Source organism: Nylanderia fulva, unplaced genomic scaffold (genome assembly GCF_048542155.1).
Source record: "Nylanderia fulva isolate GAGA-0341 unplaced genomic scaffold, ASM4854215v1 Scaffold13, whole genome shotgun sequence".
Taxonomy (NCBI): Eukaryota; Metazoa; Arthropoda; class Insecta; order Hymenoptera; family Formicidae; genus Nylanderia; species Nylanderia fulva.
In genome coordinates, this window is record NW_028189518.1 from 2,327,115 (window position 1) to 2,350,871 (window position 23,757).

General features: G+C 38.5%; 1 long non-coding RNA gene across 1 annotated transcript in view; it reads right to left on the reverse strand.

Annotated features, from left to right (window-relative positions):
- The window catches only part of LOC114932432 (uncharacterized), a 250,280-nt gene that overhangs the window by 193,982 nt on the left and 32,541 nt on the right, over window positions 1-23,757 (reverse strand). Inside the window, exons 7-8 of the long non-coding RNA XR_003819894.2 lie at window positions 13,043-13,201; window positions 12,912-12,953 (exon numbers count right to left, since the gene is read on the reverse strand). This is a non-coding gene — a long non-coding RNA (uncharacterized LOC114932432). The remainder of the gene's footprint in view (window positions 1-12,911; window positions 12,954-13,042; window positions 13,202-23,757) is intronic.

Sequence of the window (23,757 nt, forward strand, 5' to 3'; positions counted from 1 at the left end):
ATTATTATTAAAAAATTAAATATCTAGAAAGATTTAAATTCCTGTCAAAGAATTCTCATCAAATTAAATTTTTATTAAAACCGTCTCGCAATTATTCTTATTACAAGTGGCAAATAAAATTGTAACTAGCAATGAAATCAAATCATTGCTATAGCTATAACTTTCAGGCAATGCGATAGGTAGAGAAAAGACGTGCTTGAAATGCGATAAAATCGACTAATATAGAGAACATGATAGCCATTGCAAAACTATCTAATTGATCGAAGGCAATCGTCAGTGACCCAGGTGGCAAGGGGTCCCAGGTCATTCGTAGGTAAAAGTGCGGTCGGGCGAACGTAAGACACGCGATACAATGGACAGGCCCCCCTGGTGGGCCCCGCGAGCGCCGCAAACCTTATCTGTCGAGATCTATGGTACGTACTAGGACCCAGGGGCCTGTTAGAAATATCGCACCGGCCGATCGCAGATAGGATCCCGATAAACGACCCCTCCTTTCACCGTGAGAAGACCCCGGATGGAGAGTGGGCGGCGGGCCTGGATTACGGGCAGCTGGTGAACCTTGATAGTTTACAATAAACCGTGCTTACAGCAAATTCGTCCGGGAAACGAATGTTGACATTGTCTACGCTGACGTCTTCCTCATCGGAGGCTCGCAAAGATGCTCTTTGTAGCGCGGAAATGTTCTCTTCATTCTTCAAACGCACAAGGTTCGAAAATAGAATCTTTTATGTCGCATTGGCTATTATTTTATGACTCAAAAGAGATAGAAATATATACTTGCCACGCGCGACTGTATACGTTGAAAAGAATATTGTAGAATTAAATAATTTCATACGCAACTAAAAATTTCCTTAAAATTATTATGTTTTTATTTCTACTCTCAATGTCAAGATTAGTTAATTTACGCTCGGTCTTCTGATATTTATCCCCCTCGTTCCAACAAGAGAGATCGACATTCGAGTAGCATAAGAGTTCGCCAATAAAGCGAAACTGTCGCGACGTCGAGTACGCTATCTGATTGTTCGGCAACGTGACCGGTCATGTCATTAAAACACCCACGCTTCCAGTAAGATAAGCATCTGAGATAGCCGCTATAGAGTCGCGAGATATAGCTTGCAGAGCCATAAACGTTCTAGACGCCCTATTCTTTCGTTATCTCGTGAATATGTTACGTCTGCACATAACACAGATCGCTGGACTTGTTGACGCTCGTTTCGGATCACTATTTATGTCGATTCCGGCTGTTCTGTCTGAATTAACGACTCGTTTACCGCAAAAAAAGAGAATACAAAGTGAATCTATCCCGTAGATCCCCAAATTTCAATGTCTTCTGGCAATTACTTATAATGTTATATATGTTTGAAAAATTAAAGAAAGATTTTTATTCGACCACATTGGCAATGCTTTATTTAATTAATCATCAACACAACGTTTCGACCATGAATCCTTCTCAAGGTGTACTAAGTTCCGTTACAGCTGTCATAAACGGCCAGTAATTTTGTAAAACAAGGGATAAAAAGAACATTTCTTTCTGTTAAAACACATCGTCATTACACATAAAAAGTTAAGAACAGACATATGTGTAATGATATGTTTTAAAAGAAAAAAATTTTCTTTTTATCCCTTGTTTTACGAAATTACTGGCCGTTTATGACAGCTGTAACGGAACTTGGTACACTTGAGAAGGACCAAAAAACCTATGGTCGAAACGTTGTGTTTGATGATTAATTAAATAAAGCATTGCCAATGAGGTCGAATAAAAAACCTTTCTTTGATTTTATCTACTGGCGACTTTCATTAAATTCGAATTATGTTTAAAAATGTTTCATTATTAAATATAAAAAATTTACGAGATCGATCATAGAGTGTGATACATTCGCTGTCAGAGGTTCACATTTACTTTACAAAATAAAGATAAACGGCGATATTGTGCTGGGATCTGTCGATAGGAACGTATAATCGCGACGACGATCTTAAAAACATATTGGATTTCGTCGGAAGCGCGGATAACCGTGTACTGATTTCTGAAGTTACTTGGCTGCATCCGCCCTTTCACGGATAATTTGATCCCGTTGACGATAAAGATGTACAACGCGCGCAAGCCACGATCTGCGATCAGATATCTCACGGGATAACGAGCGGGATTGTATGAAGACTAATTGCTAACGCGCCGGTCAGTACTTTTAGATTGTATTCGGTACTTCAAATTGCGGAAGAAACATGGATAGGGAAGTTGTTTTGCGTTGTATCGAAGTACAAACCAATCTTCAGCTCCTTTTTTTCAACCAACTCTAAGTTCATACGTTTTCCGAGGATCTTAAGTACAAAAAATCGAGAAAGACTGCAGTACACCCGTTATATCGATCTTATAAATAATAATTTATCAAGAGACGTGTCATAAATATATTATATTAAACATTAGAAACATTTTAGACTTGCTAAAATTCTGTTTGTTTTCTTAAATGCTTCAGGAAATATTTAAAAAATATTTAAAAAATAGAACATTAGAAACATTTTTTAGACTTGCTAAAATTCTGTTTGTTTTCTTAAACGCGCTCCAGGAAATTTTAACATTTAATCTTGCCGAAAAATCTCCAACTCAAAAAGAGTTCCAACTCATGGTTCGAGTCGGCAACTTGAAGCATGCACTTCCTCGAAAAGGCAATTAAAACTCGAAATCCTCTACGACACGGCACGTAGAACGAGTCGTAAAAAGAAATCCGTTCTGGCGGGTCGCTTCTCTGGATGAGCTATTTTACGTGAGGAAATAAAATTGCCGATTTCCAGCAAGTTTCCCTGAGCCAGGAAATTTAAATCACTTACGAAATGGACATTTTTACTGTCAACCATAAAAGTTTTAAAGAGGACGGAAATGTAACTACGTAAGAAAAATAAATGTATTCAAGTTCGTACCAGATGCGTTTCTCGATAAGTAATATCTTTGTGTGTGTGTGTATATATTAAAAAATAATAATACACTTGTTAACTAATGTTATAGAAAACAGAATTGTACTATTTCTGTATAGAAAATTGTTCTTTAGCAATTATCAACCAGTGTATAATATAAAGTTGTATATAAAATATAATAAAATAAGCGCGCAAATAATTTGATTATTTGAAGACCCATATAAAATAATATTTTACACTTTTATAAAAAGAGCATTTTTAAAGGTTTCTTAGAACAATTATTCTCGCGTAAAACATTTCTCAGTCTACCTGTCAACAAAATTGTTCGACAACGTTAACACGGTGAGAACATGGAAAGTTTGCATTATGAGAAAAAGAGGGCAAAATATTTTTCTTCCAAATGCATTCGATGACAAGCTACACAATGACCACCACAATGACGAACTTTTAACGCGGTCGTACAACAGCGACGCTATACAGACATAAATCCATGGGGTTTCCGTCGGTATCTCGCCTCGATCTCGATCCCACTGTCGGATCTCCAGCCCACAGATCATCCCAGATAGACCTGTGATCTTCGCCAGCTGCGCCGAAAGTCGAACATCTTGTACTTTGCACCACAGAAGAGGCTTGCAAAGCCACGTAAAAATTCACATCCCTAACGCAGTGTTTAAAAATGTAACGCATTGTCTTTTTTTAATCATTTGCATTCTTTAAAACGATATCGAGGATACTATTGATTTATTTCGAAATCCGCTCGTACTATAATGCTCCAAAATGACAAAGCCGAATATCCGGGAGCGATGTACCTGTGCGCCCGAAGTACATTACGCGAGATTTAAGCTCGTCCTTAGCATGGGAGAACCGAACAATGCTTGGCCACTTTAAGAGAGACGATCTGCTTCTGAACATACATTTTATTCCAGGAGCGTAACGAGCACAAAGGCTTCTTCGTGGCCGTGTTTCGTGTTCTCGAAACGCTCGGCATTCCGATCCCCGCTTGCAGATTCATGTTAGCGCGAAATAAAACAACACAAAGATTCTTCGCGGAATTTGGATCCGACGAAACCGTTATAGAGTCAGGACGACTTATGGAAGACAAAAAAAAAGGTAAAACAAAGGGTACAATATGCAAACAAACGTTTCATTTTTATTCGGGTCAAAATTCGTTTCGTGCATGAATAAAACTTTTTTGATTATCGCGAGGAATATCTGAAGGAAACCGTCACAAAAGAAGTCTTCGAGATTCGCAAGCAGATTAGAAAGATGGTGTCTTGTGGCAAATTGAATGAATAGCTACAACATCTCTCGTCCGCAGATCCGGTATCTTTGGAAAAAGTAAACCCGGCAAAAGCAGATCGGAAATCTCTGATGATGCGAGTAACGCGAAAAGTCGACGGCTATCGAGATGGAGATACGCAGGTGAGTTTCGGGGGCTGCCTCTCCCTAGATTCTAACGGGGCTCGTCCATAAGCTGTTTAGTATTCCGTCGCTGATGGGATACCTATCGGTCGCCATCTCGGTAAAATATTGCACTTTCGCTGACGGCTCAATCTGGTCAGAAATTATGGTCGTCTCGTGACCGACCGACCGACGCATCGCGTTGTTAGCATAATTAATGAATAGCGTGTTCGTCACGTTTACGTTGCAAAGTGGACGTTTACATGCGATACTTTGAAATATTATTTATACGATGAATAAAGGCTATATAAATTGCAATGTATGAGATTGTCATGGAAATTTCATGAGATTATCGGACCTTGTTGTAGACAATAAAATAAGACATTTTTTTAATATTATTTTTAAACGTTTAATTTTTTTGGGCACGTTATGCACGATATACAATTACGAAGATTGTATAATAACGTAAAAAGAGCTCGATATATATTGGACTTGATTTCTGTTCGCAAAAAAATTGCAAACTCGACAATAATTAGCCAGATGGAAAATCCGCGCTGTACGCATCATAAAAAAAAAGAAACGGGCGAAAAACAGATTTATAAAGTAGGTTACGTACCGAAAACAAGCCGACACGGGATTCCGTAATAATTTATGACGAGAAACACAATTCTGGTGTGGTAGTGATTCGTTAGGCAATTATCGCGCGATTTACGAATGAGCGGGATACAAACAAAACACGAAACAGCGCTAAGTATTCGTATTAATTCAAAGCTAAATCCTGATAATTCGAGCACCGACTTTCGCTGCGATTTCACCGGTTAATGTACAGATTATCGACCGCTCGTTGAAAATTACGAGGCAACCTTTAATAATCGCGAAGACCAATCGTATTTAAATTGACCCATTTTGCGATCTCAGCATTCGCCATTAAGTTACCGAATTTATCGATTATTATCTAATAAAATTTGTCTTCGTTTTTCGTGATGATTTTTATGTCTTTGTATAAAACGTTATATACCTATATAAAATATTTATATGCTTCATAAAAGTGAAGATTACATTAGCGACCGAGGCTAGATATTTTCAAATTTTTTTAATGTATAAAAATTTCTGTGCATTGCCTTAAAAAACCAATGACGATGAACCATCAATTCTCTCGTCAACTTCTAAATTGGGACGTAAAATTGATCCGTCCAATCCCGAAATCAGGCAGACAAGAATGTAGCCGAAAGAACCATTTAAATATGATTAAGGCGAGAAACATAAGGCTGTGTTATGTCCATTCGGATGCTGATCGCGAAGCTTCCGCTGGAATGGTTCTTACAATCGGCACCTTGCGGCGTCGCTGTTAGCGCCTTTAGAACGTCGAATGTATGACATTAGCGATCGGGAGACTGCACCAAGGAAATGAGAGGCCCTCGTGTCCGGTCACCTTGACCGCGGATAATTTATGCTAATCGGCATCCGGAAAGTACTGGTGCCCCTACGAATTTGGCACCGATCGGCCGGTCGTGTTCTACGCGATGATGATTGTTAGATCTGGTTTCGAACCCTCGACTATATAATGGCAAAATAATCACACGTCAGGTGCCGAATATAGAACGGCGCACGATCTTAACGCGCGAACAATGTAACTTTCGAAATTGCATATTCGCAAATTTATAAAAAAATTAAATGATTATTAATCAAAAGATTTTTTAATCATTAATTTAAAATAAAAATTAGAGTAAATCAATTTTTTTGTGATCAAATTTTATTTTGATAAAATTTAAACTTGTGTCTCAACTCATGTGTATATATATATATATATATATATTTTCTATCAGATAGCTATTAAATGTGTATTACAGTAGAAATTACGGGAAATTAAGGGAATACCGCGCTGTAACACCAGCAGACATCGATAATTAGATCTAAGGCCGATAGAATATTACGAACCGTGGAAATTGATTCGGATAGAGAGTAGCGCAGGCTAGCGGCATGGCCGAGTTTACCCGGAGCAAGGTATGGTAAATGGACCCAAAAGTTACTGGGCCGCCTTTCGCTGAAAGGGAGCAAAAAACGGCGCACTGTATGAAATTCATAATGGGTGGCGGCCCCTTTCAAGCGGACCCGGCCGCGATCTTCCCTATGTAGTACGTAGGTCTGCCGAATATGAAAGCGGAATCTATTACACGAGTAGCCTCGGAGGGTCCCTCTGCGCGGACCCATTAAGCAAATTTGAAATTACGCTTGCAAATTTCGAAATGCAAATCATCGACTGGTGGGGGTCGCGTCTACGCTTTTTGCGACTATAAATTTCCGCTTTAATTGGATCGGATTATTGTAATTCTGGTCCGGCTTATTTATGGGCCCCGTTTCGGGCCCTCTTAAACTCGCTCCAACTCGCCCGCTATTCCCAATTCCGTCTCTCCGCGGCACTTAGTACCTCCCCCTCTCCCGTTCGAAACTAAAGGTTGAATCGGTTATTAAATTACGGCTGGGCTTCGTGCCCATTTCTGTCGGCAGGTGAGCAAGGAGCTATCTGTTTATGCACGCCAAGAACGGGTATTGTTGGGACGCAAATTTATGAAGGATGCGACAAGATTAAGTGCACGACTCCACGTGAATCACTGTTTAGACTCAATTTTCGTAACATTGACAAGTTTATTACACGTGCGAAAAGTATCAACTGACAGTTCGATGGTCGCCGGAATTTAATTCAATCGATGATCCGTTCGAGAATTTGTGTATACATACATATATACACAAAATGTTTAATTTTACATATGCATATATACACAAAATGTTTAATTCGCACCGATTGCTTCTTAACTCATCGACGCAAAAAAAAAGTGCCGCTATAAAAGACATATGCCGCGCAAGAAACGTTGAACAGTCGGCGAGTATTCTGCATGACTAAACACCGAACAAAATGTGCGGAACCCTTTTACAAGCCATCAATCAATAAGTAGCAAAATGTAAGAATCGGCGAGTGAATCTCGGGCTGCGTACGTTTTTTTTTTTTCATCCGACTCTCTGTTATCCGACGCCTCGCGGCTTCCCATGCTGACTTGCAGCAACAGATCCGACCTTCGCGAAAGGTAAAAAGAAAAAAGAAAAAAAAATGCGCGCGCGAGAAAATTTTAATGGCGCCTCCGTCGACCGTTTAGACACAATAAACGTCAACAGACCCGGTTGCGCCCTCCTTACACCTTTTTTTCCAGCGAGTCATTTTGATTCGGTTGCACGCGGCCGGCATCTGCACGGTGACACAAAGATCTCGCGCGACCCCCTTTTAGCAGGTAGATATTAAAATGCGCCGGGACTATTAGCCCGCGGTGATATTTCAGTTTCAGTTGAATCGCGCTAATAGCGACTGCCGAAAAGGGTTACTTCATCGGGATATTAAAATTCATGAAAATTATACGCGACCAAAACTGCTACGTCGGCATGCCATGTGTCGATTTTTACACGCTGCGTCTTTCTCGCTGTATAAAAATTAAAATTCATGTTGCTATTTATCAGAAACACGTTGACGCTATACCTATTGCTACGCAGATGTTTCGAATCGAAAATAGATTAATCTTTTGCTTTGATGATTCTTTTTTCAATAAAATATGAATACGAATGAAAGCATCACAAAAAGAAGCAGAATACAATAAAAACTGCTTGTATTAAAAAAGATAGTTTTTTAATTACAATTTTTAAAATTTTTTTATCTCATAGATTTTCAAAAATACTGCAGGAAAATCAAATCGCAATTTAATTTAGAAATAAATTATGCATCGAGGAGAGCTCGAGTCGCCTCATTCTATATCACGCTAAAGACGGAAAGTAGACGCAGAAGCGAGCGATAAGCAGTTACATAAGAATGCGTCCACCGAATGCATTTCTTTGCATCTCTACTGCATCGTACTTATCCTGGCTGGCGTTTTACACGGGTCGGTGAATCGATTAACCTGCATTACGAGGAGCTCGTTGCTAGTCATGCACGCTGCATCGACAAGTCACGAGCACAATGTGTAACGTGACGATTCGAGGAAGAGCAGACCTTTTAGCGTGTCTACCGGGTGTCCAGTGCAATACAATTTTTTGAACGTCGGCTATATTTTCTATTTACTACTTCGATATATGTACATGCGACCTTTCTTTCTAAATTTCGTAAAAAATAAATCACTTGCGACATAATCTTAAAAGAGTTCTCGATGGTTAGAAACATTATATAAGTTCGTCAATGCAACGAATTAATCGTTCGGTATCTCACACATGATCTAAGCTCATTAAGAGGCTCGAGAAATTATAGTCCCCTACATCCTATAAGATTTAAAAGTATCCCGATGCCTATATTTTCTATTGTATTTACTACTTCGATATATGTATGATTTTTCTTTCTAATTTCGTAAAAAATAAATCACTTGTGACATAATCTTAAAAGAGTTCTCGATTGTTAAAAACATTATAAGTTTATCGTCCACCAACAAGGAATTAATCGTTCGGAATCTTACACATGGTCTAAGCTCATTAAGAGGCTCGAGAAATTATAGTCACCTAAATCCTATAAGATTCGAAAGAAATTATATCCCGATATAAGTGACTGTGACAATTTCAACGCGGCTTATGCGCTTACTTATTCGTTGCGCGATGCGATCGTAGACAAGAGCGTGTTCACCTGTTATGACTCAGCTGATCCTAGGTACCTCGAGCCAAGTACACAGGGTTACACCCGCCTTCTCAATGCAGTTCGAAAAGTAATCGTAAGATATTCGGGTCAATAGCCTCGTACGACGCGATCCAATCGTGACGCGAAGTATGTCGGGTATGCTGACACACGCCGGGCAAAGAATAATCACAGATTTATCGTCCGCATCGATCATCGTCGAACAACATCGCGTTATTACAAGACGAATAAAAACCGCGTTAGATCTGCAAATCAAGTTCTCTCGCGTACGTTACGTTTTTATTTAGCTTCTCGTAAACTCATCAAGATATGATGACCGATATATATCGCTTGAGAAATAAGAAATCGTATCGACGCACAGTATTAAATCAAATCTACTATGCAGATTTCATCGTGCCATCTTACTCTCCTTTTAAAAGAAGGCTAATGTTTTAAGAAGTACTTTTTTCTGCGAAAAAAAAATTCAAAAGTACGACGCGACTCGCGTACGATTTCGAAAGTGGAACCCGCGCTCTCCTCTTTTTTGTTTCGTGAAGTAAAACGATTCCTCCAGGACATGCGGCGAATCCAACAAAAGGCCGGATCGAAAATGTTGAAACCTTAATTTATATGCGATTTCGCGGTCGTCCGCATTCTCTCAAGACCCCGAAGACCTTCCATGTCCCCGCGTACAAGGAACTGATTTCGATGCAGCTATCCCATGACTGTTCTAGGAGACCGGACCGCTTTTTTTTAGAACACTGCCGATATACGCCGTCTCTGATGCTAATAGAGCTCGATTTCTGGATTATTTTACTAGCGATACAAAGGAGGGGGAAGTAGTACGATAAAAGAAGATACGCCAACAGGAGCCACCCGCAGGCAAAATACCGAGAAGACAGATGCCGGTCTCTCTTTCTCTCTATGTGTCTCATATCACGAATTTACATTTCGATCGAAACCGCTAGCTAGGTCCAATCTAATTCCGCGAGCCGGTAGAGTATTTATGGCGATATTTATATCGAGAATAGTAGAATAGAATACTGGTTTATATAACACGCCGACAGTATCCTCGCACAATGCGTCGTTAGCTAAAAAACGCTCGCTTGATAGTCACAATCTCAAAGTAGTAACAACAATCTAGTCTATAATTTTCTCTTTACAATACAGTTGCACTCAAAGCGAGCTTTTAGAGGCGCTGAAAGCATAATAATATCGAGCACCTTATATGCGTGGAATTAGAATAAAGCTACTTTCTATTCGTAGTTAGCGAAATATATATTATATTCGACATAGAATTGTCGGAAAAAAATTTTTTTAAATATTTAACGGCAATCTTTTTCTGATATTGACTATTTCTTTGACGACAATTTCACGTAACATGTTCGTTATATTCGCAAAAAATAATTCTGTCAGCGCGCGATCAAAAACCGTCTACCTTTCTTTTCGATCCCTCGATGATTATATTTTTCATAGATCGCGTAAGTCAGGTTAAATGAATCGTTAAACCCTCTCAATATTGTGACTTGCTAGAATGAAGTCAGATTTGCATAAGCGCTCGTTAGATGCAACAGAATGGTGACCCGTCTAATGCCGGAATATTGTTATTCAAATAACCGATATAGGTGCGACAACCAAAGGCTCGATAATCCCTGGCGATGATATATCGTATATTAATGACTAACTAAATATTATATGCAGATCGGATTATAGATAGACAGGGCGTTAAATACCTACCCCATCATACCAAATTAATGAGGACCGTATCGTACCCGATCGATCAATCGCAGTATTAAACGCGATCGGATCGCGTTGATAAAACGCTCAAATTCACAAGGAATAGAATAAGATTTCGACGAACGACTACGCAATTCTTCCCGTCCTATAAGAAGATCGATCATAGGTAATCCTCCCTAAGGTGAGCTTAAGTCATGCCCGATGCCATTCTAATCTAATATGTTACATTCTATTCTGTGTTATATTGCGCTGTAACACATTGTACACGTATTACGTTATCTAATATCGTTCTGATATTTTCAACGATTAGAGGATTATTTAAGATAATAGATATAAAACAACTGACAAATCGCAAAAAAAGATACTTGTAATGCGATCATTCTTCGTCGACCAAATGACTGCGTATATCACAAGTCACAATGAGATGTCATAAAAAATAACCGAATTCGAAATATATCTCGTATTACATAATCCCGTATTACGATTATAATAATTTTGTGACGAAATTCTTCCACAACTTGCCCCGCCTCAACCGTTAGATACAAATAAAATTAATACGCGCGTATAGAATACGGGTATATAAATTTACGCAGAAATGACGCGATGTGCAATTCATGGGTGCGCATTAATACCTAGAGGCGCCCCATCAAACCGCAAAATAGCACGCGCGATTACGAGAACCGAACCGAATCTGGATATGTAAATCGCAACGAGATGCTTTTACGACGCGCCGGCTATACACGCTCGAGCTTCGAGAATCGAAAGGGTGACACCGTAAAAATTTCCATGTCACGGCACACGTGTCACAGGGAAAGACCCTCTTCAAGGGACGGGAGAGTCCCTGCTCAGCATCCGTTTTTTCAATCGTTGATACGTTGCCTCACCTGCCGGCAATTTTTTCTCCTCTTTTTTACCAGGACTTTGCCACTCACACGATCAGCGAATTCGTTTAATTGGACACCTAATGCCTGAATTAGGGGTGTCTGTTTCTGCAGCGTGCATATTTTATAATTCGCTTTTTACGAGAAGTCACGCCCATCGAGCTATACACATATACATACCTGTTGACACAACAGTTTTTTCGCTCATGGTTTTATCAACGTAATATCGATCTTCGCGAAATTATTTTCGACATATTCCCTTCTAAATTGGTTATATAATTTTTACTGGATTTATAATTATTACGGAATGCAAATAAGCTTGAAGGAATATTTTATGTCTTAATATCTCTCTCTGTCTCATATTGTAAATCGCAGATCTTTATCTAACGATTTGTAAGTACTTAATTAAAAAGTAACTCTAGTGTCGATAATAACGGAGCATTTCGTTACGTATACTAATTTTAAAGACATCCGCGGGGCCTCACGGCCGATTTTGTAGATGGCAATTTACGGACAGGTGTGTCTGACGGTTAGCTGCAATACAGGTGCGCTTTCGAATTTAACTAATCACATTTTCTTAAGACATGATCCAAAAATTCTTCCGCGCTCAATAATAATCGTTATGCAATCTTTCGCTAACACTTTTCTGATCTAGAAACTTGTAGAAATTCGTTCAATAAACATTTTACCGTAATTTCCGATAAAAGAGCATAATTATCAAAATTATCGATAGTGACCTTCCTTGTAGAATGATTTTCGTAGAATAACCGTGAATTTAACGATAATTTTAGGCTTGTAGGGACAAGATGGTCACGAAGGGATTCCTATTAGCGCCGCTAATGAGGCATCGATCCGCACACTCATTTTCATAATACCATATAAAAGTTTATATTATAAATAGGTATTCCAAGAATTCTCGGAAATCATGTGTGGCACGCAACGCGCTTACCCTCGAATCGATACCTCGATCATCGATGATCGTCTCCGCCTCCGCTCCGATAAAACCATGAGATTTCGCTTATCTGGACCAGTTTGTTGTCTCGCGACACGATACCGTCGTGAAAGTGATATTCTGGATCGCACAAATCGCATAATTTACTGTTCCGACGGTGAAATTACGACACACTTTAAGTGTATAATCTCTTCGAAATAAAAATACGCTCGATATATTCTAATTTCGTGCTGCGGTACTGAGATCGATATAATATTACGTATTATAAGTAATAATTCGATACTAAATTAAGAAAAATTTTCTGAACTTTAATAAAAGCTTAATATTTTAGTAATCTCTTTCTATTTACCGCTACAGAAATTATGTTTTATAAAGTGAACAGTTTCTCACTCACCGATGCTGACAATCGTGAAGCTGCAGTAGACAGCACATTGATCTGAAAACAAAATAATTCAAATTATGTATATACATGTGTGTATATATACATATGTATATGTATATTTTTTAAATTTTTATTTTGCATACCTCGCAGTTGTCCCGTTGTTGCCCGATGCCTCCCCGGACCTCCTCCTCCTCTCTTGGTCATTCGTAGCACTCACGACACTCGTGAAAACATGAATAATTACGATCGCCCGACACATTTTATACGGCACTCCCGACACGACGTGTAAACCGCAACGCTACCTGTAACAAATAAAATACATACATATATTAATATTTTTTAATATTTTTTGCTTTTAAAAATCAGAAATCTTCTTTTGTTAGAAGTTATGTATACATTTTTTAAAATCCTGATAATTATATATTGATAAGAAAAATACCGTGAGACGCTGCGTGAAATTATGACGTCTTAGACATTTGTCCTAAGACATTTTTGTTGCTTTAATGATCAAAAACTATTTGTTTAAACTATCAAGAACGCTAGAACTTTTAAAAATAAAGCCAAAATTATCTGTGAGTTTCCACGAAATGAGACGCCCCAACTTTACACACACTATTTATTTTTTTAGTGACTAAAATAGCAGCTGTATCCTAGATACACGTTTAATTAAAGGGAAATTCCGAAAATCGTTCATTTAACATTAAACACTAGTTACAATTTTCCCGATTTTAAGGATAATAAATTTCTAATATAATACAAATGTCAAGCCAACAGCTGTATAATATACGTTTGTGGACATTGATTTATACAGCTAAAATTATTGTATTTAAAGTAAAAGTATCAATTAACCTACTGTGCCCACACAAGTATATCCCTCGTGTTACTATCGGCTTATATATAATCATTCGCCGTTCATTCGAAGATTTCGGGTAACGTCATGGTTGAGACTTTCCGAAAACACCATAAAATGTTATACTCCGTTTGAGACAAACCGTGACTATTCTGAAAGACTGTCGAATGGGAGGTGCACAAACTGCGTAATTACATGAAATTATAGGCCAGAGGGACCTCCTTCGTGGAGTCACGACGTTTTCTCCGTCAGTTAAAGTACCTTTCCTTTCCGACCACCGTAATTATCGCAAGGTGCAAACTTGGAAAATCTTTCTCCATTTTTTAGTAATGTCAGGTTGCGTAACTATGCCGTTATTTAAAGGCTTTGTGAAAATAGCTTTTTCCTCTTTCCAGTAATTTAATTTGCATTAATAAAAATAACACAATCTCAATTGATTTATATTATTTCAAGCAGCTGAAAGCATTGTTAAATTTGAAAATAATACCGTAATAATGAATTTTCGCAAAAATATCGTATAAACTGTGGTATCTTGAAAATTTTCTCGATTGCAAAAGCTACAAACATAAACGCGTACATTTCAAGAGATAAATATCTTTAGGGTTCGTCTGGCATATTAATATGGCAGCCAGACTTCAATCTTCCAACCACGCGAAGATGAGAAGTCTCTGTGCATTCACTGATTAGCGTAAAAATGACATTTTTGGCGCCTCAGCGACTGCATCGTCAACGGATGTGACTAGTCGCAGCGGAAGGATCGTTTGAAAATGATGGAAGAATGACGCGGAATTTGTTTAGACCTATAATAATATTCCAACATCGTACCGACTTGACGTCCATTTCTATGCTCGTTCACTTATAATTTATGAAAGCGATAGCGAGAACTGCTAATGGACAACTTTGTTTTGTTCGAATGAAGAAATAAATATAGCTGGATTGCATCTAACCAGAATTAACTTCAACCGCTAATTTTCATAGAAAATTTGGACTTCATTTAAGATTGCTTCATTAGCTTCTAGTTTGCCGACTAATTATCTATGCGAGACGACGGCCTCCGGGGAAGAAATCCAAAAAACGGCACGAAAACGTCGTACGATGACTATAATTTCAAATTAGTCTCTAGGACCAGCGATTATTCGTTAATGCCACGTGATTATATTTTGAGTGGACCAAATCAGATTCTCTGACGGACTACGAAAATGCTTGTAGGAAAAGAGGTTATCGTCGTCGGGGAATTTCGAGCAGACAGCTGCCACTTACGATGGCGTCACGGGGACGATTTTCGGAAATGTCCGCAACGACCCATCCGCAAGGAGCCCTCCGGACCGTTCTAGGGACTTTCCCACCCTGTAATTTCCGTGTTCCGTGTAGAGGGATATTTTCGGAAATTGCATATTTTGGACAACCCTGCAGGCGTCGGTCTCGCGGTATAAAAATCACTCCCAATGGCCTTTTAAACCGTTAAATTAATGGAGTCTCGACGCTTCTTTTGCCATCCGAGAGACCTTCGTTTCCACCCCAAAAGACAGAAAATTTATCCGACGTGAATGAAATGTGCGCAATATATACGATAATATAGGGGTATGAAGCTTGACTACTTTAAAAGAATTTTAAATCTTTAATATCTTTCCACCAGCTGACAATTTTAAAATCTACTACAACTCGGACCTAAAAATCTTTATATATATTGTATAATTTCGTATAAAATCGCGATAAATGACTTTCAAATGCAAAAGATTAATCATCGACGCATTTATAAAAACGGACTGGTTCGACTTTTTAATTGGTGTTGCTCCAATCCGATTAAATACCTGCTGAGTAGATCCCATATAAAATGAGAACATTTTTAAGACCACCATCGGGAACTTTTACAAATAAGGAGTGCCGTAAAATTTTGCACGAAATTCGGTCGCGTGATTAATGTCCAAGCATTTCGTGCAGAAAATGGTCTGGACGTAACCGGCGCTTTCTTAAACTCCTCCGCCCATCGTCCTACGTTCGCATCGAAATCGTAGGTCGAAAATACGAACGAAATACTGCAAACAAATGATCTTTATATACGATATATTCCGCCAACGCCCGCACAAAAAAATCGTCTCATTCATCCGATTTGCCAAATTTCGCCGTAAATGCATGTATATTCAAAATTTGAATGATATAGATGCAAAGTTTTATTATATTCGTTGTAATATTCAGTGCATTATTTAAAGAAATCGGATACGATCAAAACTTCTTAAGAATTTGATATTCGCTTGGATGTATGTAAAAAGGATGAGAGATACAGGCATAATTTAATATTCCTTTGACAATCTATACCTTTTTGGCATTCATAGCGTTTCTTTCCTGCGCCACCGCTCAACAGAGGCCTATGCCACCTCGCATTAAAACAACGTGTCTGAAACAATCGAACCTGTCCGTAGTCTCATGTTTCCATTGTTTGATCCAACGTTTCCAGTAGAGCCCCCGGAATTTATCGCCGACAACCACCCGGTGAAGAGTGGTGTCTTCTTTCAGTTCTATTCAAAAATATTAGATTACAACCTTTGACGTGCACCGACCAGTCGGATTCTCTCGCGACAAAATACAAAATCTCTATCTTGAACTTAATATCTAATGACTTGAATTAAAAGGGAGTTCTGACGTAATATTCACAAAATATAAGACGTTATTCAAAACAAAAATTTCTTACAAAATATCCCTTAAATCGCGATTTGATTTAAATTCGATTTAATATCGTCATAATATCGAAAAGTGTAAAAATTATGTAAAACTTTCAAGAACCTCTTATCGAAGTTTATCGCTGACCTGTGAAACACTTTGTCGATTGGACGAAATAAAACACGCGCCGATGCGACACGTTCGCAAGATTTATGAAGCGCGTGCAGCAATTTATTGTTGCAGTCGCCATTATTACGCGTTCTTTTACGGGTCCGCGCCTCCTCGAGTTCCGGATCTCACCGATTTCGATTGGAGTCACGAGGGCGAAGGCTTTCCTGTTTCCGTGATTCACGAGCATGAAGCGTGACGGTCGTTTCCTGGCGCCTGCGATTATCCCGCGCGCCAGGAGTCATTGGAGATATTGTCGCGACACGTGTTGTCGTTACGATCGTACAGCGGCATTCGTATTCAGACGGATTCGTATTGTCCGTTCATTAATAAATTGTTTATTGCTGTGCTTCAACCGTCGCATCTCTCATGCGTGACATCGACGAGACAATCGAATGTTTCAGGATGTCGTGTCTTATTGACTGTTCTTACGACTATACCGCGTATACCTGATGGGATTCGAGATAGTCCTTAACGAAGGTGGACACAACTGTATCTTGTAGTACATTATGACTGTCGAATATAATTTTAGAGAAATATATTTTTTGTGACAAGAAAAATTACCGCATGAGTTAAGATTGAAAAAATGACAGTAAAAGAGAATGCAATTATTACAAATATTTAAATTCTAACGAAAATATCGCAGTAGAAGTAAATTTTCGTATCTGTCTCGCATTTATGTGTATACGTCGTATATTCGTAACATCGTAGCCTCCTAAAACGCGCGCGGCTTCATTTATCGGCGATTTACCCGCAGTAAATCCGCGCGCGGCGGAAGGTGAAGCAGAGAAAGGCGTAAAAAGGGCCTGTACGGGTTTCGCGGGCGAGCGAAAAAGAGCGCCCGCGGGTGCGGGTGTCATTTGATATACAACGCGCGGTAAGTACGCGATAAGTAGATCCCATAAATTCAGCCAATCAAACGAGCGGCTCTTTCTCTCCACGCGCGTGGCAGCGGCGTTACTTATGCGCGAGCAGCAACATGCAGGTCGGTCAATATTACACCACGTGCATGCACGCATGCACTCCCACGCAAAACCTGAACTCGACGCCGGGAATTGTTTATCCGGGAGTACGTTTCGATCGCGTTCCAGAATTCCATGTTGCAGAAAATCGCTCGGCAAACATATAGGCACGTTATGCGGTCGCGTACAAAAAAAAATAAATAAAAATGCGCACGCGGGTGGTCGATGAAATTTACGGTATTACGAAAGTCGAGAGAGAAAGAACGCGCCGGATTTGATACTGGATTTTTGCCTACTCCGAATTGGAGCAGGAAGAAATAAAAAAAAGGCCAAGAATCTGGGATACATTAAATAATTTAATATAATAAAAATAAATTTATAAATAGTGAGGAAATATATACGCGATAGCAAATGCATGCATTATTATATATATAAAATTCAATATGCAGTATCTATAATTAGAATGTTGTAGAAAATATACCAATGTAACATCATAATTTGTATGATAAATGTGTTTTCGGCAAAACTTTTTTCGAAATAAAAAGTGCCACGCTCATTGGCGGATGCGCTCGTGCAATTACTCAACAAGGTTAATCCTGTCAGCACATTAATTATCTTTAACTCACGTGAGAGAGAGATTCCTCACCGCGGTATCTTCCCTCATTAATTGCAATTAAGTAAATCGCCCGCGTGCCTCGCTACGTTGATCCATTATATCGTTCGTTCTTTACATTTTTTTCAGTGCACTTTCCCCATTGCATCTTTGATCATAATGCAACATGTATGCGAGTCTTAATTGCAAATGAATGAGGAGAACACAAGCTATAATAATATTAGATAATAGTGATCTCTGATTTAAAAATTAAAATTTGTGCAATAATGCGATTGCATTTAACGTGCACATCTAATGAATGCGTTAAATCTAAAGATATAAATTGAAACATCTTTAATCTAAACGTGTTGTACATTTTTTTGTAATATGTACATATTAATTTATAAAATTTTGATGTAACAGATATATATAAATTTTACAATCGTAAAAATTTAAACATTATGTTACATATTTTTTATCGACATAAATATCATATATATTAATGCTTGTGTTCTCTTTGGAGGTAAAGGAAAACAAAGACACACATCGGCGAAAAAAAACGCATCAAGAAATTTGCATTTTCCACCCCAAACGTGTTTATACATGCCAGCTGCGCAAAAGCTCGTCTTTTTGTCTGACAATGAGTTTATGTTTGTCCTTCCCACGATGCATCATGCCGGATTATCCATCCAAATTGGTTTAAGTTATATCGAAAATATCAACTTGCGATAAGATTCGGATAAAGCGTATCTGAGGTCTTAAAAAAATATTTGTAGTCAACTCTCGTGACCGCAAACAATCCCGAGAACACATATTGATTTACAAAATACATTAAGTTTTTCTCCGATAATGATGGCAAGTAAAAATCAATATTTCGAGGCGGCTTGGCGAATCGATTTAATAAACGAGATAAACGGAACGCGGTTATGGATCACAAAAAAGTTTCATACACGCTAATTACTCGCTTGCGGGCTGGGAAGAACGCTCGTTCGCATCTGCGTGTTCCCTCAATGACAGTGAAAAAGGAGTGCTTAACGGCGAGTTAAAACGCACTCGATCAGGATTCAAATATCGGACACATTACGAAGTAGAGCCTCGAAGCGCTCCGAAAATAAATGTTATGTGCGTCTGTTACGAGCTTTAAGTATGTTGATAATAAAATGCATGTAAGCCCCCGTACAAAATAAAGTTGCAAAATATACGCAAGCCTTCGTAAAACCAACCGATAACTCAATAATAACTTTTCCGACAGTGATCTTTAACCTATTGTAATGTAATATGAATTTCATCTATAATTTCTCATGCTATTAAAATAATTGTAAGAATATATAATAATATAATGAGAAAAAAATTAAATATAATTTTTTTAATTATATCTATATATTATGTATCAATTATTACAAATTATTAATGAGTTTGATACATAAGAATTGAGTCTGTAACGCGCATGAAACTCTACATTTTAAATCGGATTTACTTAAAACTTATTTTTTTAGCATTAAACAAATTTTGCATAATACTCTCGAATTTACTGTTTAAACGAAAGCTGTGACTTTTTCAAAAGCTTATCGACCCTTCTTATGTAGTATATCGAATGTCTTTATGGGCGTGTACGATCGAAGTTACGTGCAGCCGTAATCTACGGGCCATTAACGATCCTATATACGTACGAGGACACGCGATACACATTCTTGGTATCGAATATCCAAATGGGAGAACCGAAGCGACCGAGATACACGAGACACTTCCTCATGCAACGGCTAGCCGCTTCTTTTCACCATTGCCTCCTCCGCATTGCCTCGCATCGTCATCGCGTCATGCGGCGCGAGGTCCTTCTCTCTTTTTCACGGGTCCATCTGAGTCCATCACAGGGGGTAAAAGAAGCACGATCGATGCGGCGCGCAACAGCTGTGATACTCGCGTTACGTGGTGCATGTGCAAGTGCAGTGAAAACAAAAAAAGTCACCGAGAGGATGTCCCCTTTAAGGCGAGAAAGCGACGTCGGAATTAAGTCATTGCGAATTCCAATCTCAAAAGAATTGATTTTTCTTCCTCCTTCATTTATAATATTATCCAACATTTATAATATTATCAATCCAAGAATATATTTTTTAATCATCCCTTGTGATTTATATTTCGACGAGTTATCAGATTTTACTATAATGTATTATAATATTTCAATATAATCAACTCTTGTTACTTTCTTATCGCGCATAGCAGAAAAGAAATTCAATCGTTCTACGTGCACACAGAGAAATGTTTAAAATGATAATAAAATATACTTTTTTTTTTATTTTCTCTAACTCTTCTCTAACTCAGTATTTTCTAAGTAACAAAATAGCCAGAAGGGAGAGAATCATCTCTTCTCTCAGAATTTTAGGGTTTTAATTTTTGTTTTTATTTTAGGGTTTTATTTCAGCTTGTTAGCGCAGTCTAGTATAGACGTCCGTACTTATATCAGCGCTGATATTTCGCGCCTCGCCTGACAGTGAGATTCCGGCACCACCCTCGGTTGTCCCTCTCGGCGGAAGTACATAAATTAACGCACTTACGTGGCGCCCGCGGGCCCCGTTATTGCCCCGCTACACCTGCGTTTCGGGGCGCTGAGCGCTGACAATTACCCGGCAATCGATGTATCGCCCCGGGGTGGAAGCTCAATGCCGAAAACGAGAGACGGCGAACCGAAGAGAGGGCGAGCACTGGCGTATATATGGCAAATTGCAGGTAATTGCTGGCCATTTGTTTGCAAGAGCATACAGCGAGCCCTTCACAGGAAGCGGCAAGAAGGGGCATATCTCTTTCCTCTTCTCTTTCTTTTTTTTTTTCTCTCCTCCCGGAAGAATTCGAAATACGGTTCTTTAAATTGCAACGAGAAAATCGCATCGTGACAATTACTATAAATATAGGTATATTCTCGATAATACGACACGTTAGGATAAAATTAAGCAGATTTTTTTGCGTATAATAATTTTCTACTCAAATATTCTTTAAATTGAAATGACAAATAATTTTATGTCTTTATATTTTTTTCGATCGAAAAGTAGCACGTGTTCTGTTTTCTCAAAAAACGTTTCTGCGCCCATGCGGCTTATGCCCTGTCGTTTCGACATCATCCCCCCTTTCTAGTCTGCCCTCTATACGCCCACGAAATTACACAGCACGTCATTCTTCCACGCGCTCTAAAACTTCGAAGGCGAAAGTCGCTGAATCTGACATCCGCTGCGCTCTCGACGGCTTCGGCAAAACTCTTTTGAAAGAAAGAGCCGGCTTTTGTATATGCACGAACGATCGGCGAATTGCTCGCGATTAGCCCCGCGGATATCGCACCAAAAATAGCAAGGCAACGTCGAGGTTTTTAAGGGATGGATTCAAAAGAAAGTAGTAGGGAGAAAATTTACGTTCAACCGAGCGACTCGCATCGTGATTAAAATAATTGCACGAATGAATATGTACGAGTGCAAGTGCAGTACTTGACAGAGACATGGGATAAAAATTATTATAACTTTTTATAAGGTGGTCATAAGTTCGCATCCAGACAGATTAAATCGTACGAGTTTTTATATACCTGCGGCAAGAAACATTTAAATCTTGCCTAATTATTAGTTGTCTGAATAAAATGCAAACTCTGTATGGTAATCCAGCGAATTTGTTCCTATGACAAAAAAAATGCAAGTCTTATTTTAACCTTCGTTGAGGTTGACGAGGATCATATAGTGCTTTTTATGTCTCGTAGCGATGTCCTTTATCGGTAATGCGAGAGATGTAAATGAGATCAATGAGGACGAAGGAGACCCGCAAGCAGAATTGCATATCGAAGATCACGGTTATGGCAAATTTTCAATCCTTATCCGAAGCAAAGCGACAGGAACGAATCGACCGTGACTTTATTATCGTCGCGTGGGTTGAACTGGTCATTCCGGAGATCATTGACGTACATGAGGGCGTGCAGCTGCGGTAACACATATAAAAAGAGTCGTCTTGAAGTGCTAAGAAATCGCAATGAGTTGCAAAACAGTTATTAATCATTACCAAGGAAATGCAATATATTAAAGGAAAAGTTTTCAATATGTTTAATAAAAAAATATATAATTATAATGCATACATACAAAAAGATTATGAAATTAGTATATCTTTTCTCAACATATTAATAAAACGATGACACAAAATATTTATCAAACATTAATTCTCACACGTTAAACGTATTAAGAGAGTAATAATTGTGTATGCGCGTTATTAAACGTCATTTCGACCAATTTATGGAAGATGTAATTTGACACCGCGCATTTATTCTCACGAAATATTACCGAATATTTAAATCGAACGATATATATATATATATATATATATATATATATGTATATATATCTGTGTATATGGCGTAAAACAAAGTATGTATAAACTTAAAGCGTGCGTTCCTTTAATAATTTTCTCGGCCGTACGTGCGTGTGTGTACGCAAAGATGAAACCCTTCCTTTTGCCTGACAGCCGGACGATTTACAAAAGCCGGACGCGTGTCCTTTCGGCGTGGAAGAAGCCGGTCGAACGCGTGTGGATTCGGTCGCAGCCTATTGACCAGAACGGCGGTGCCCACGCAACGGGCATCCATCAAGGGCCCAAACGGCAAAGGACTTTGTCGAGTAATGGCGACTCTACAAAAAGTCCGAAGGCGTGGACGAGGGAAGGGAATGAGGAAGGGAAAGGGAACGTGATGTGGACGAAGAAGAGAGTGGAAGGGAGAGATGAACGGACCCTGGGACCATTCTTAAGGGCCTCATAAAACCAGCAAAGTGCCACACCGCCACCCACGTGCCTCCTTCTCGGAGAAGCGAGAAAATACATCCGAGATGCAGTGAGACGAGGCAGCTGGTGTATCGGACGCACCACTTTTTTCGCTTCTTTAATTTCACCACGCCGAGTGGGATTTTGCGCGCGCATCACTGCGCTCGAAGACGGAACTGTTGGTTATTTCAAAATAATATAATCCTAAAGCTACGCAATTATAATATTACGTGAAATTAACAAATGTCAAACCATATTTTTTGTAACACAGCAAAAATAGCATACATTTTGTTCATTATATCAAAAATTTCATGATATGATAATTATATTATATTTATATTAATTTTTATAATTATGAAATATATCATAAAGAGAAATATATAAATTCGCCAACAGATATATAATTTTATCATCAAAATAAAATCAAATAATTTTAATTAAAATTAAAGAAAATTATCAAAGTATATCATTGCAATGGATACATATATTTGCATATTCTTCTGAATATTATTTTTCTGAATTATGATATATTTAAAAGCAAGAATTTATTTTCATGTTTCTATAAACAGTTTCGGGAAAAAAATATTCAATAGCGACTTTATTCTGAAGAGCAATCTCTTCTAACAAGTGACCATCGAGGATTCTGCAAAAGGACACCGAGGCGAGTCAAATCTCGGTAAAATGATGAATGAATTGCCACTACAAAGTCAGTGAGACTTTTAGATTTTACTCGTAGTTGTGCGCTGTTGTGAATTCTATGCACAGTCCATTCATGATGTTTCTAGGAATCTTGAATGAACTCTGCACTCCTTGCAGTTACAAGAGATACTTTAAATGTATAAGCAAAGA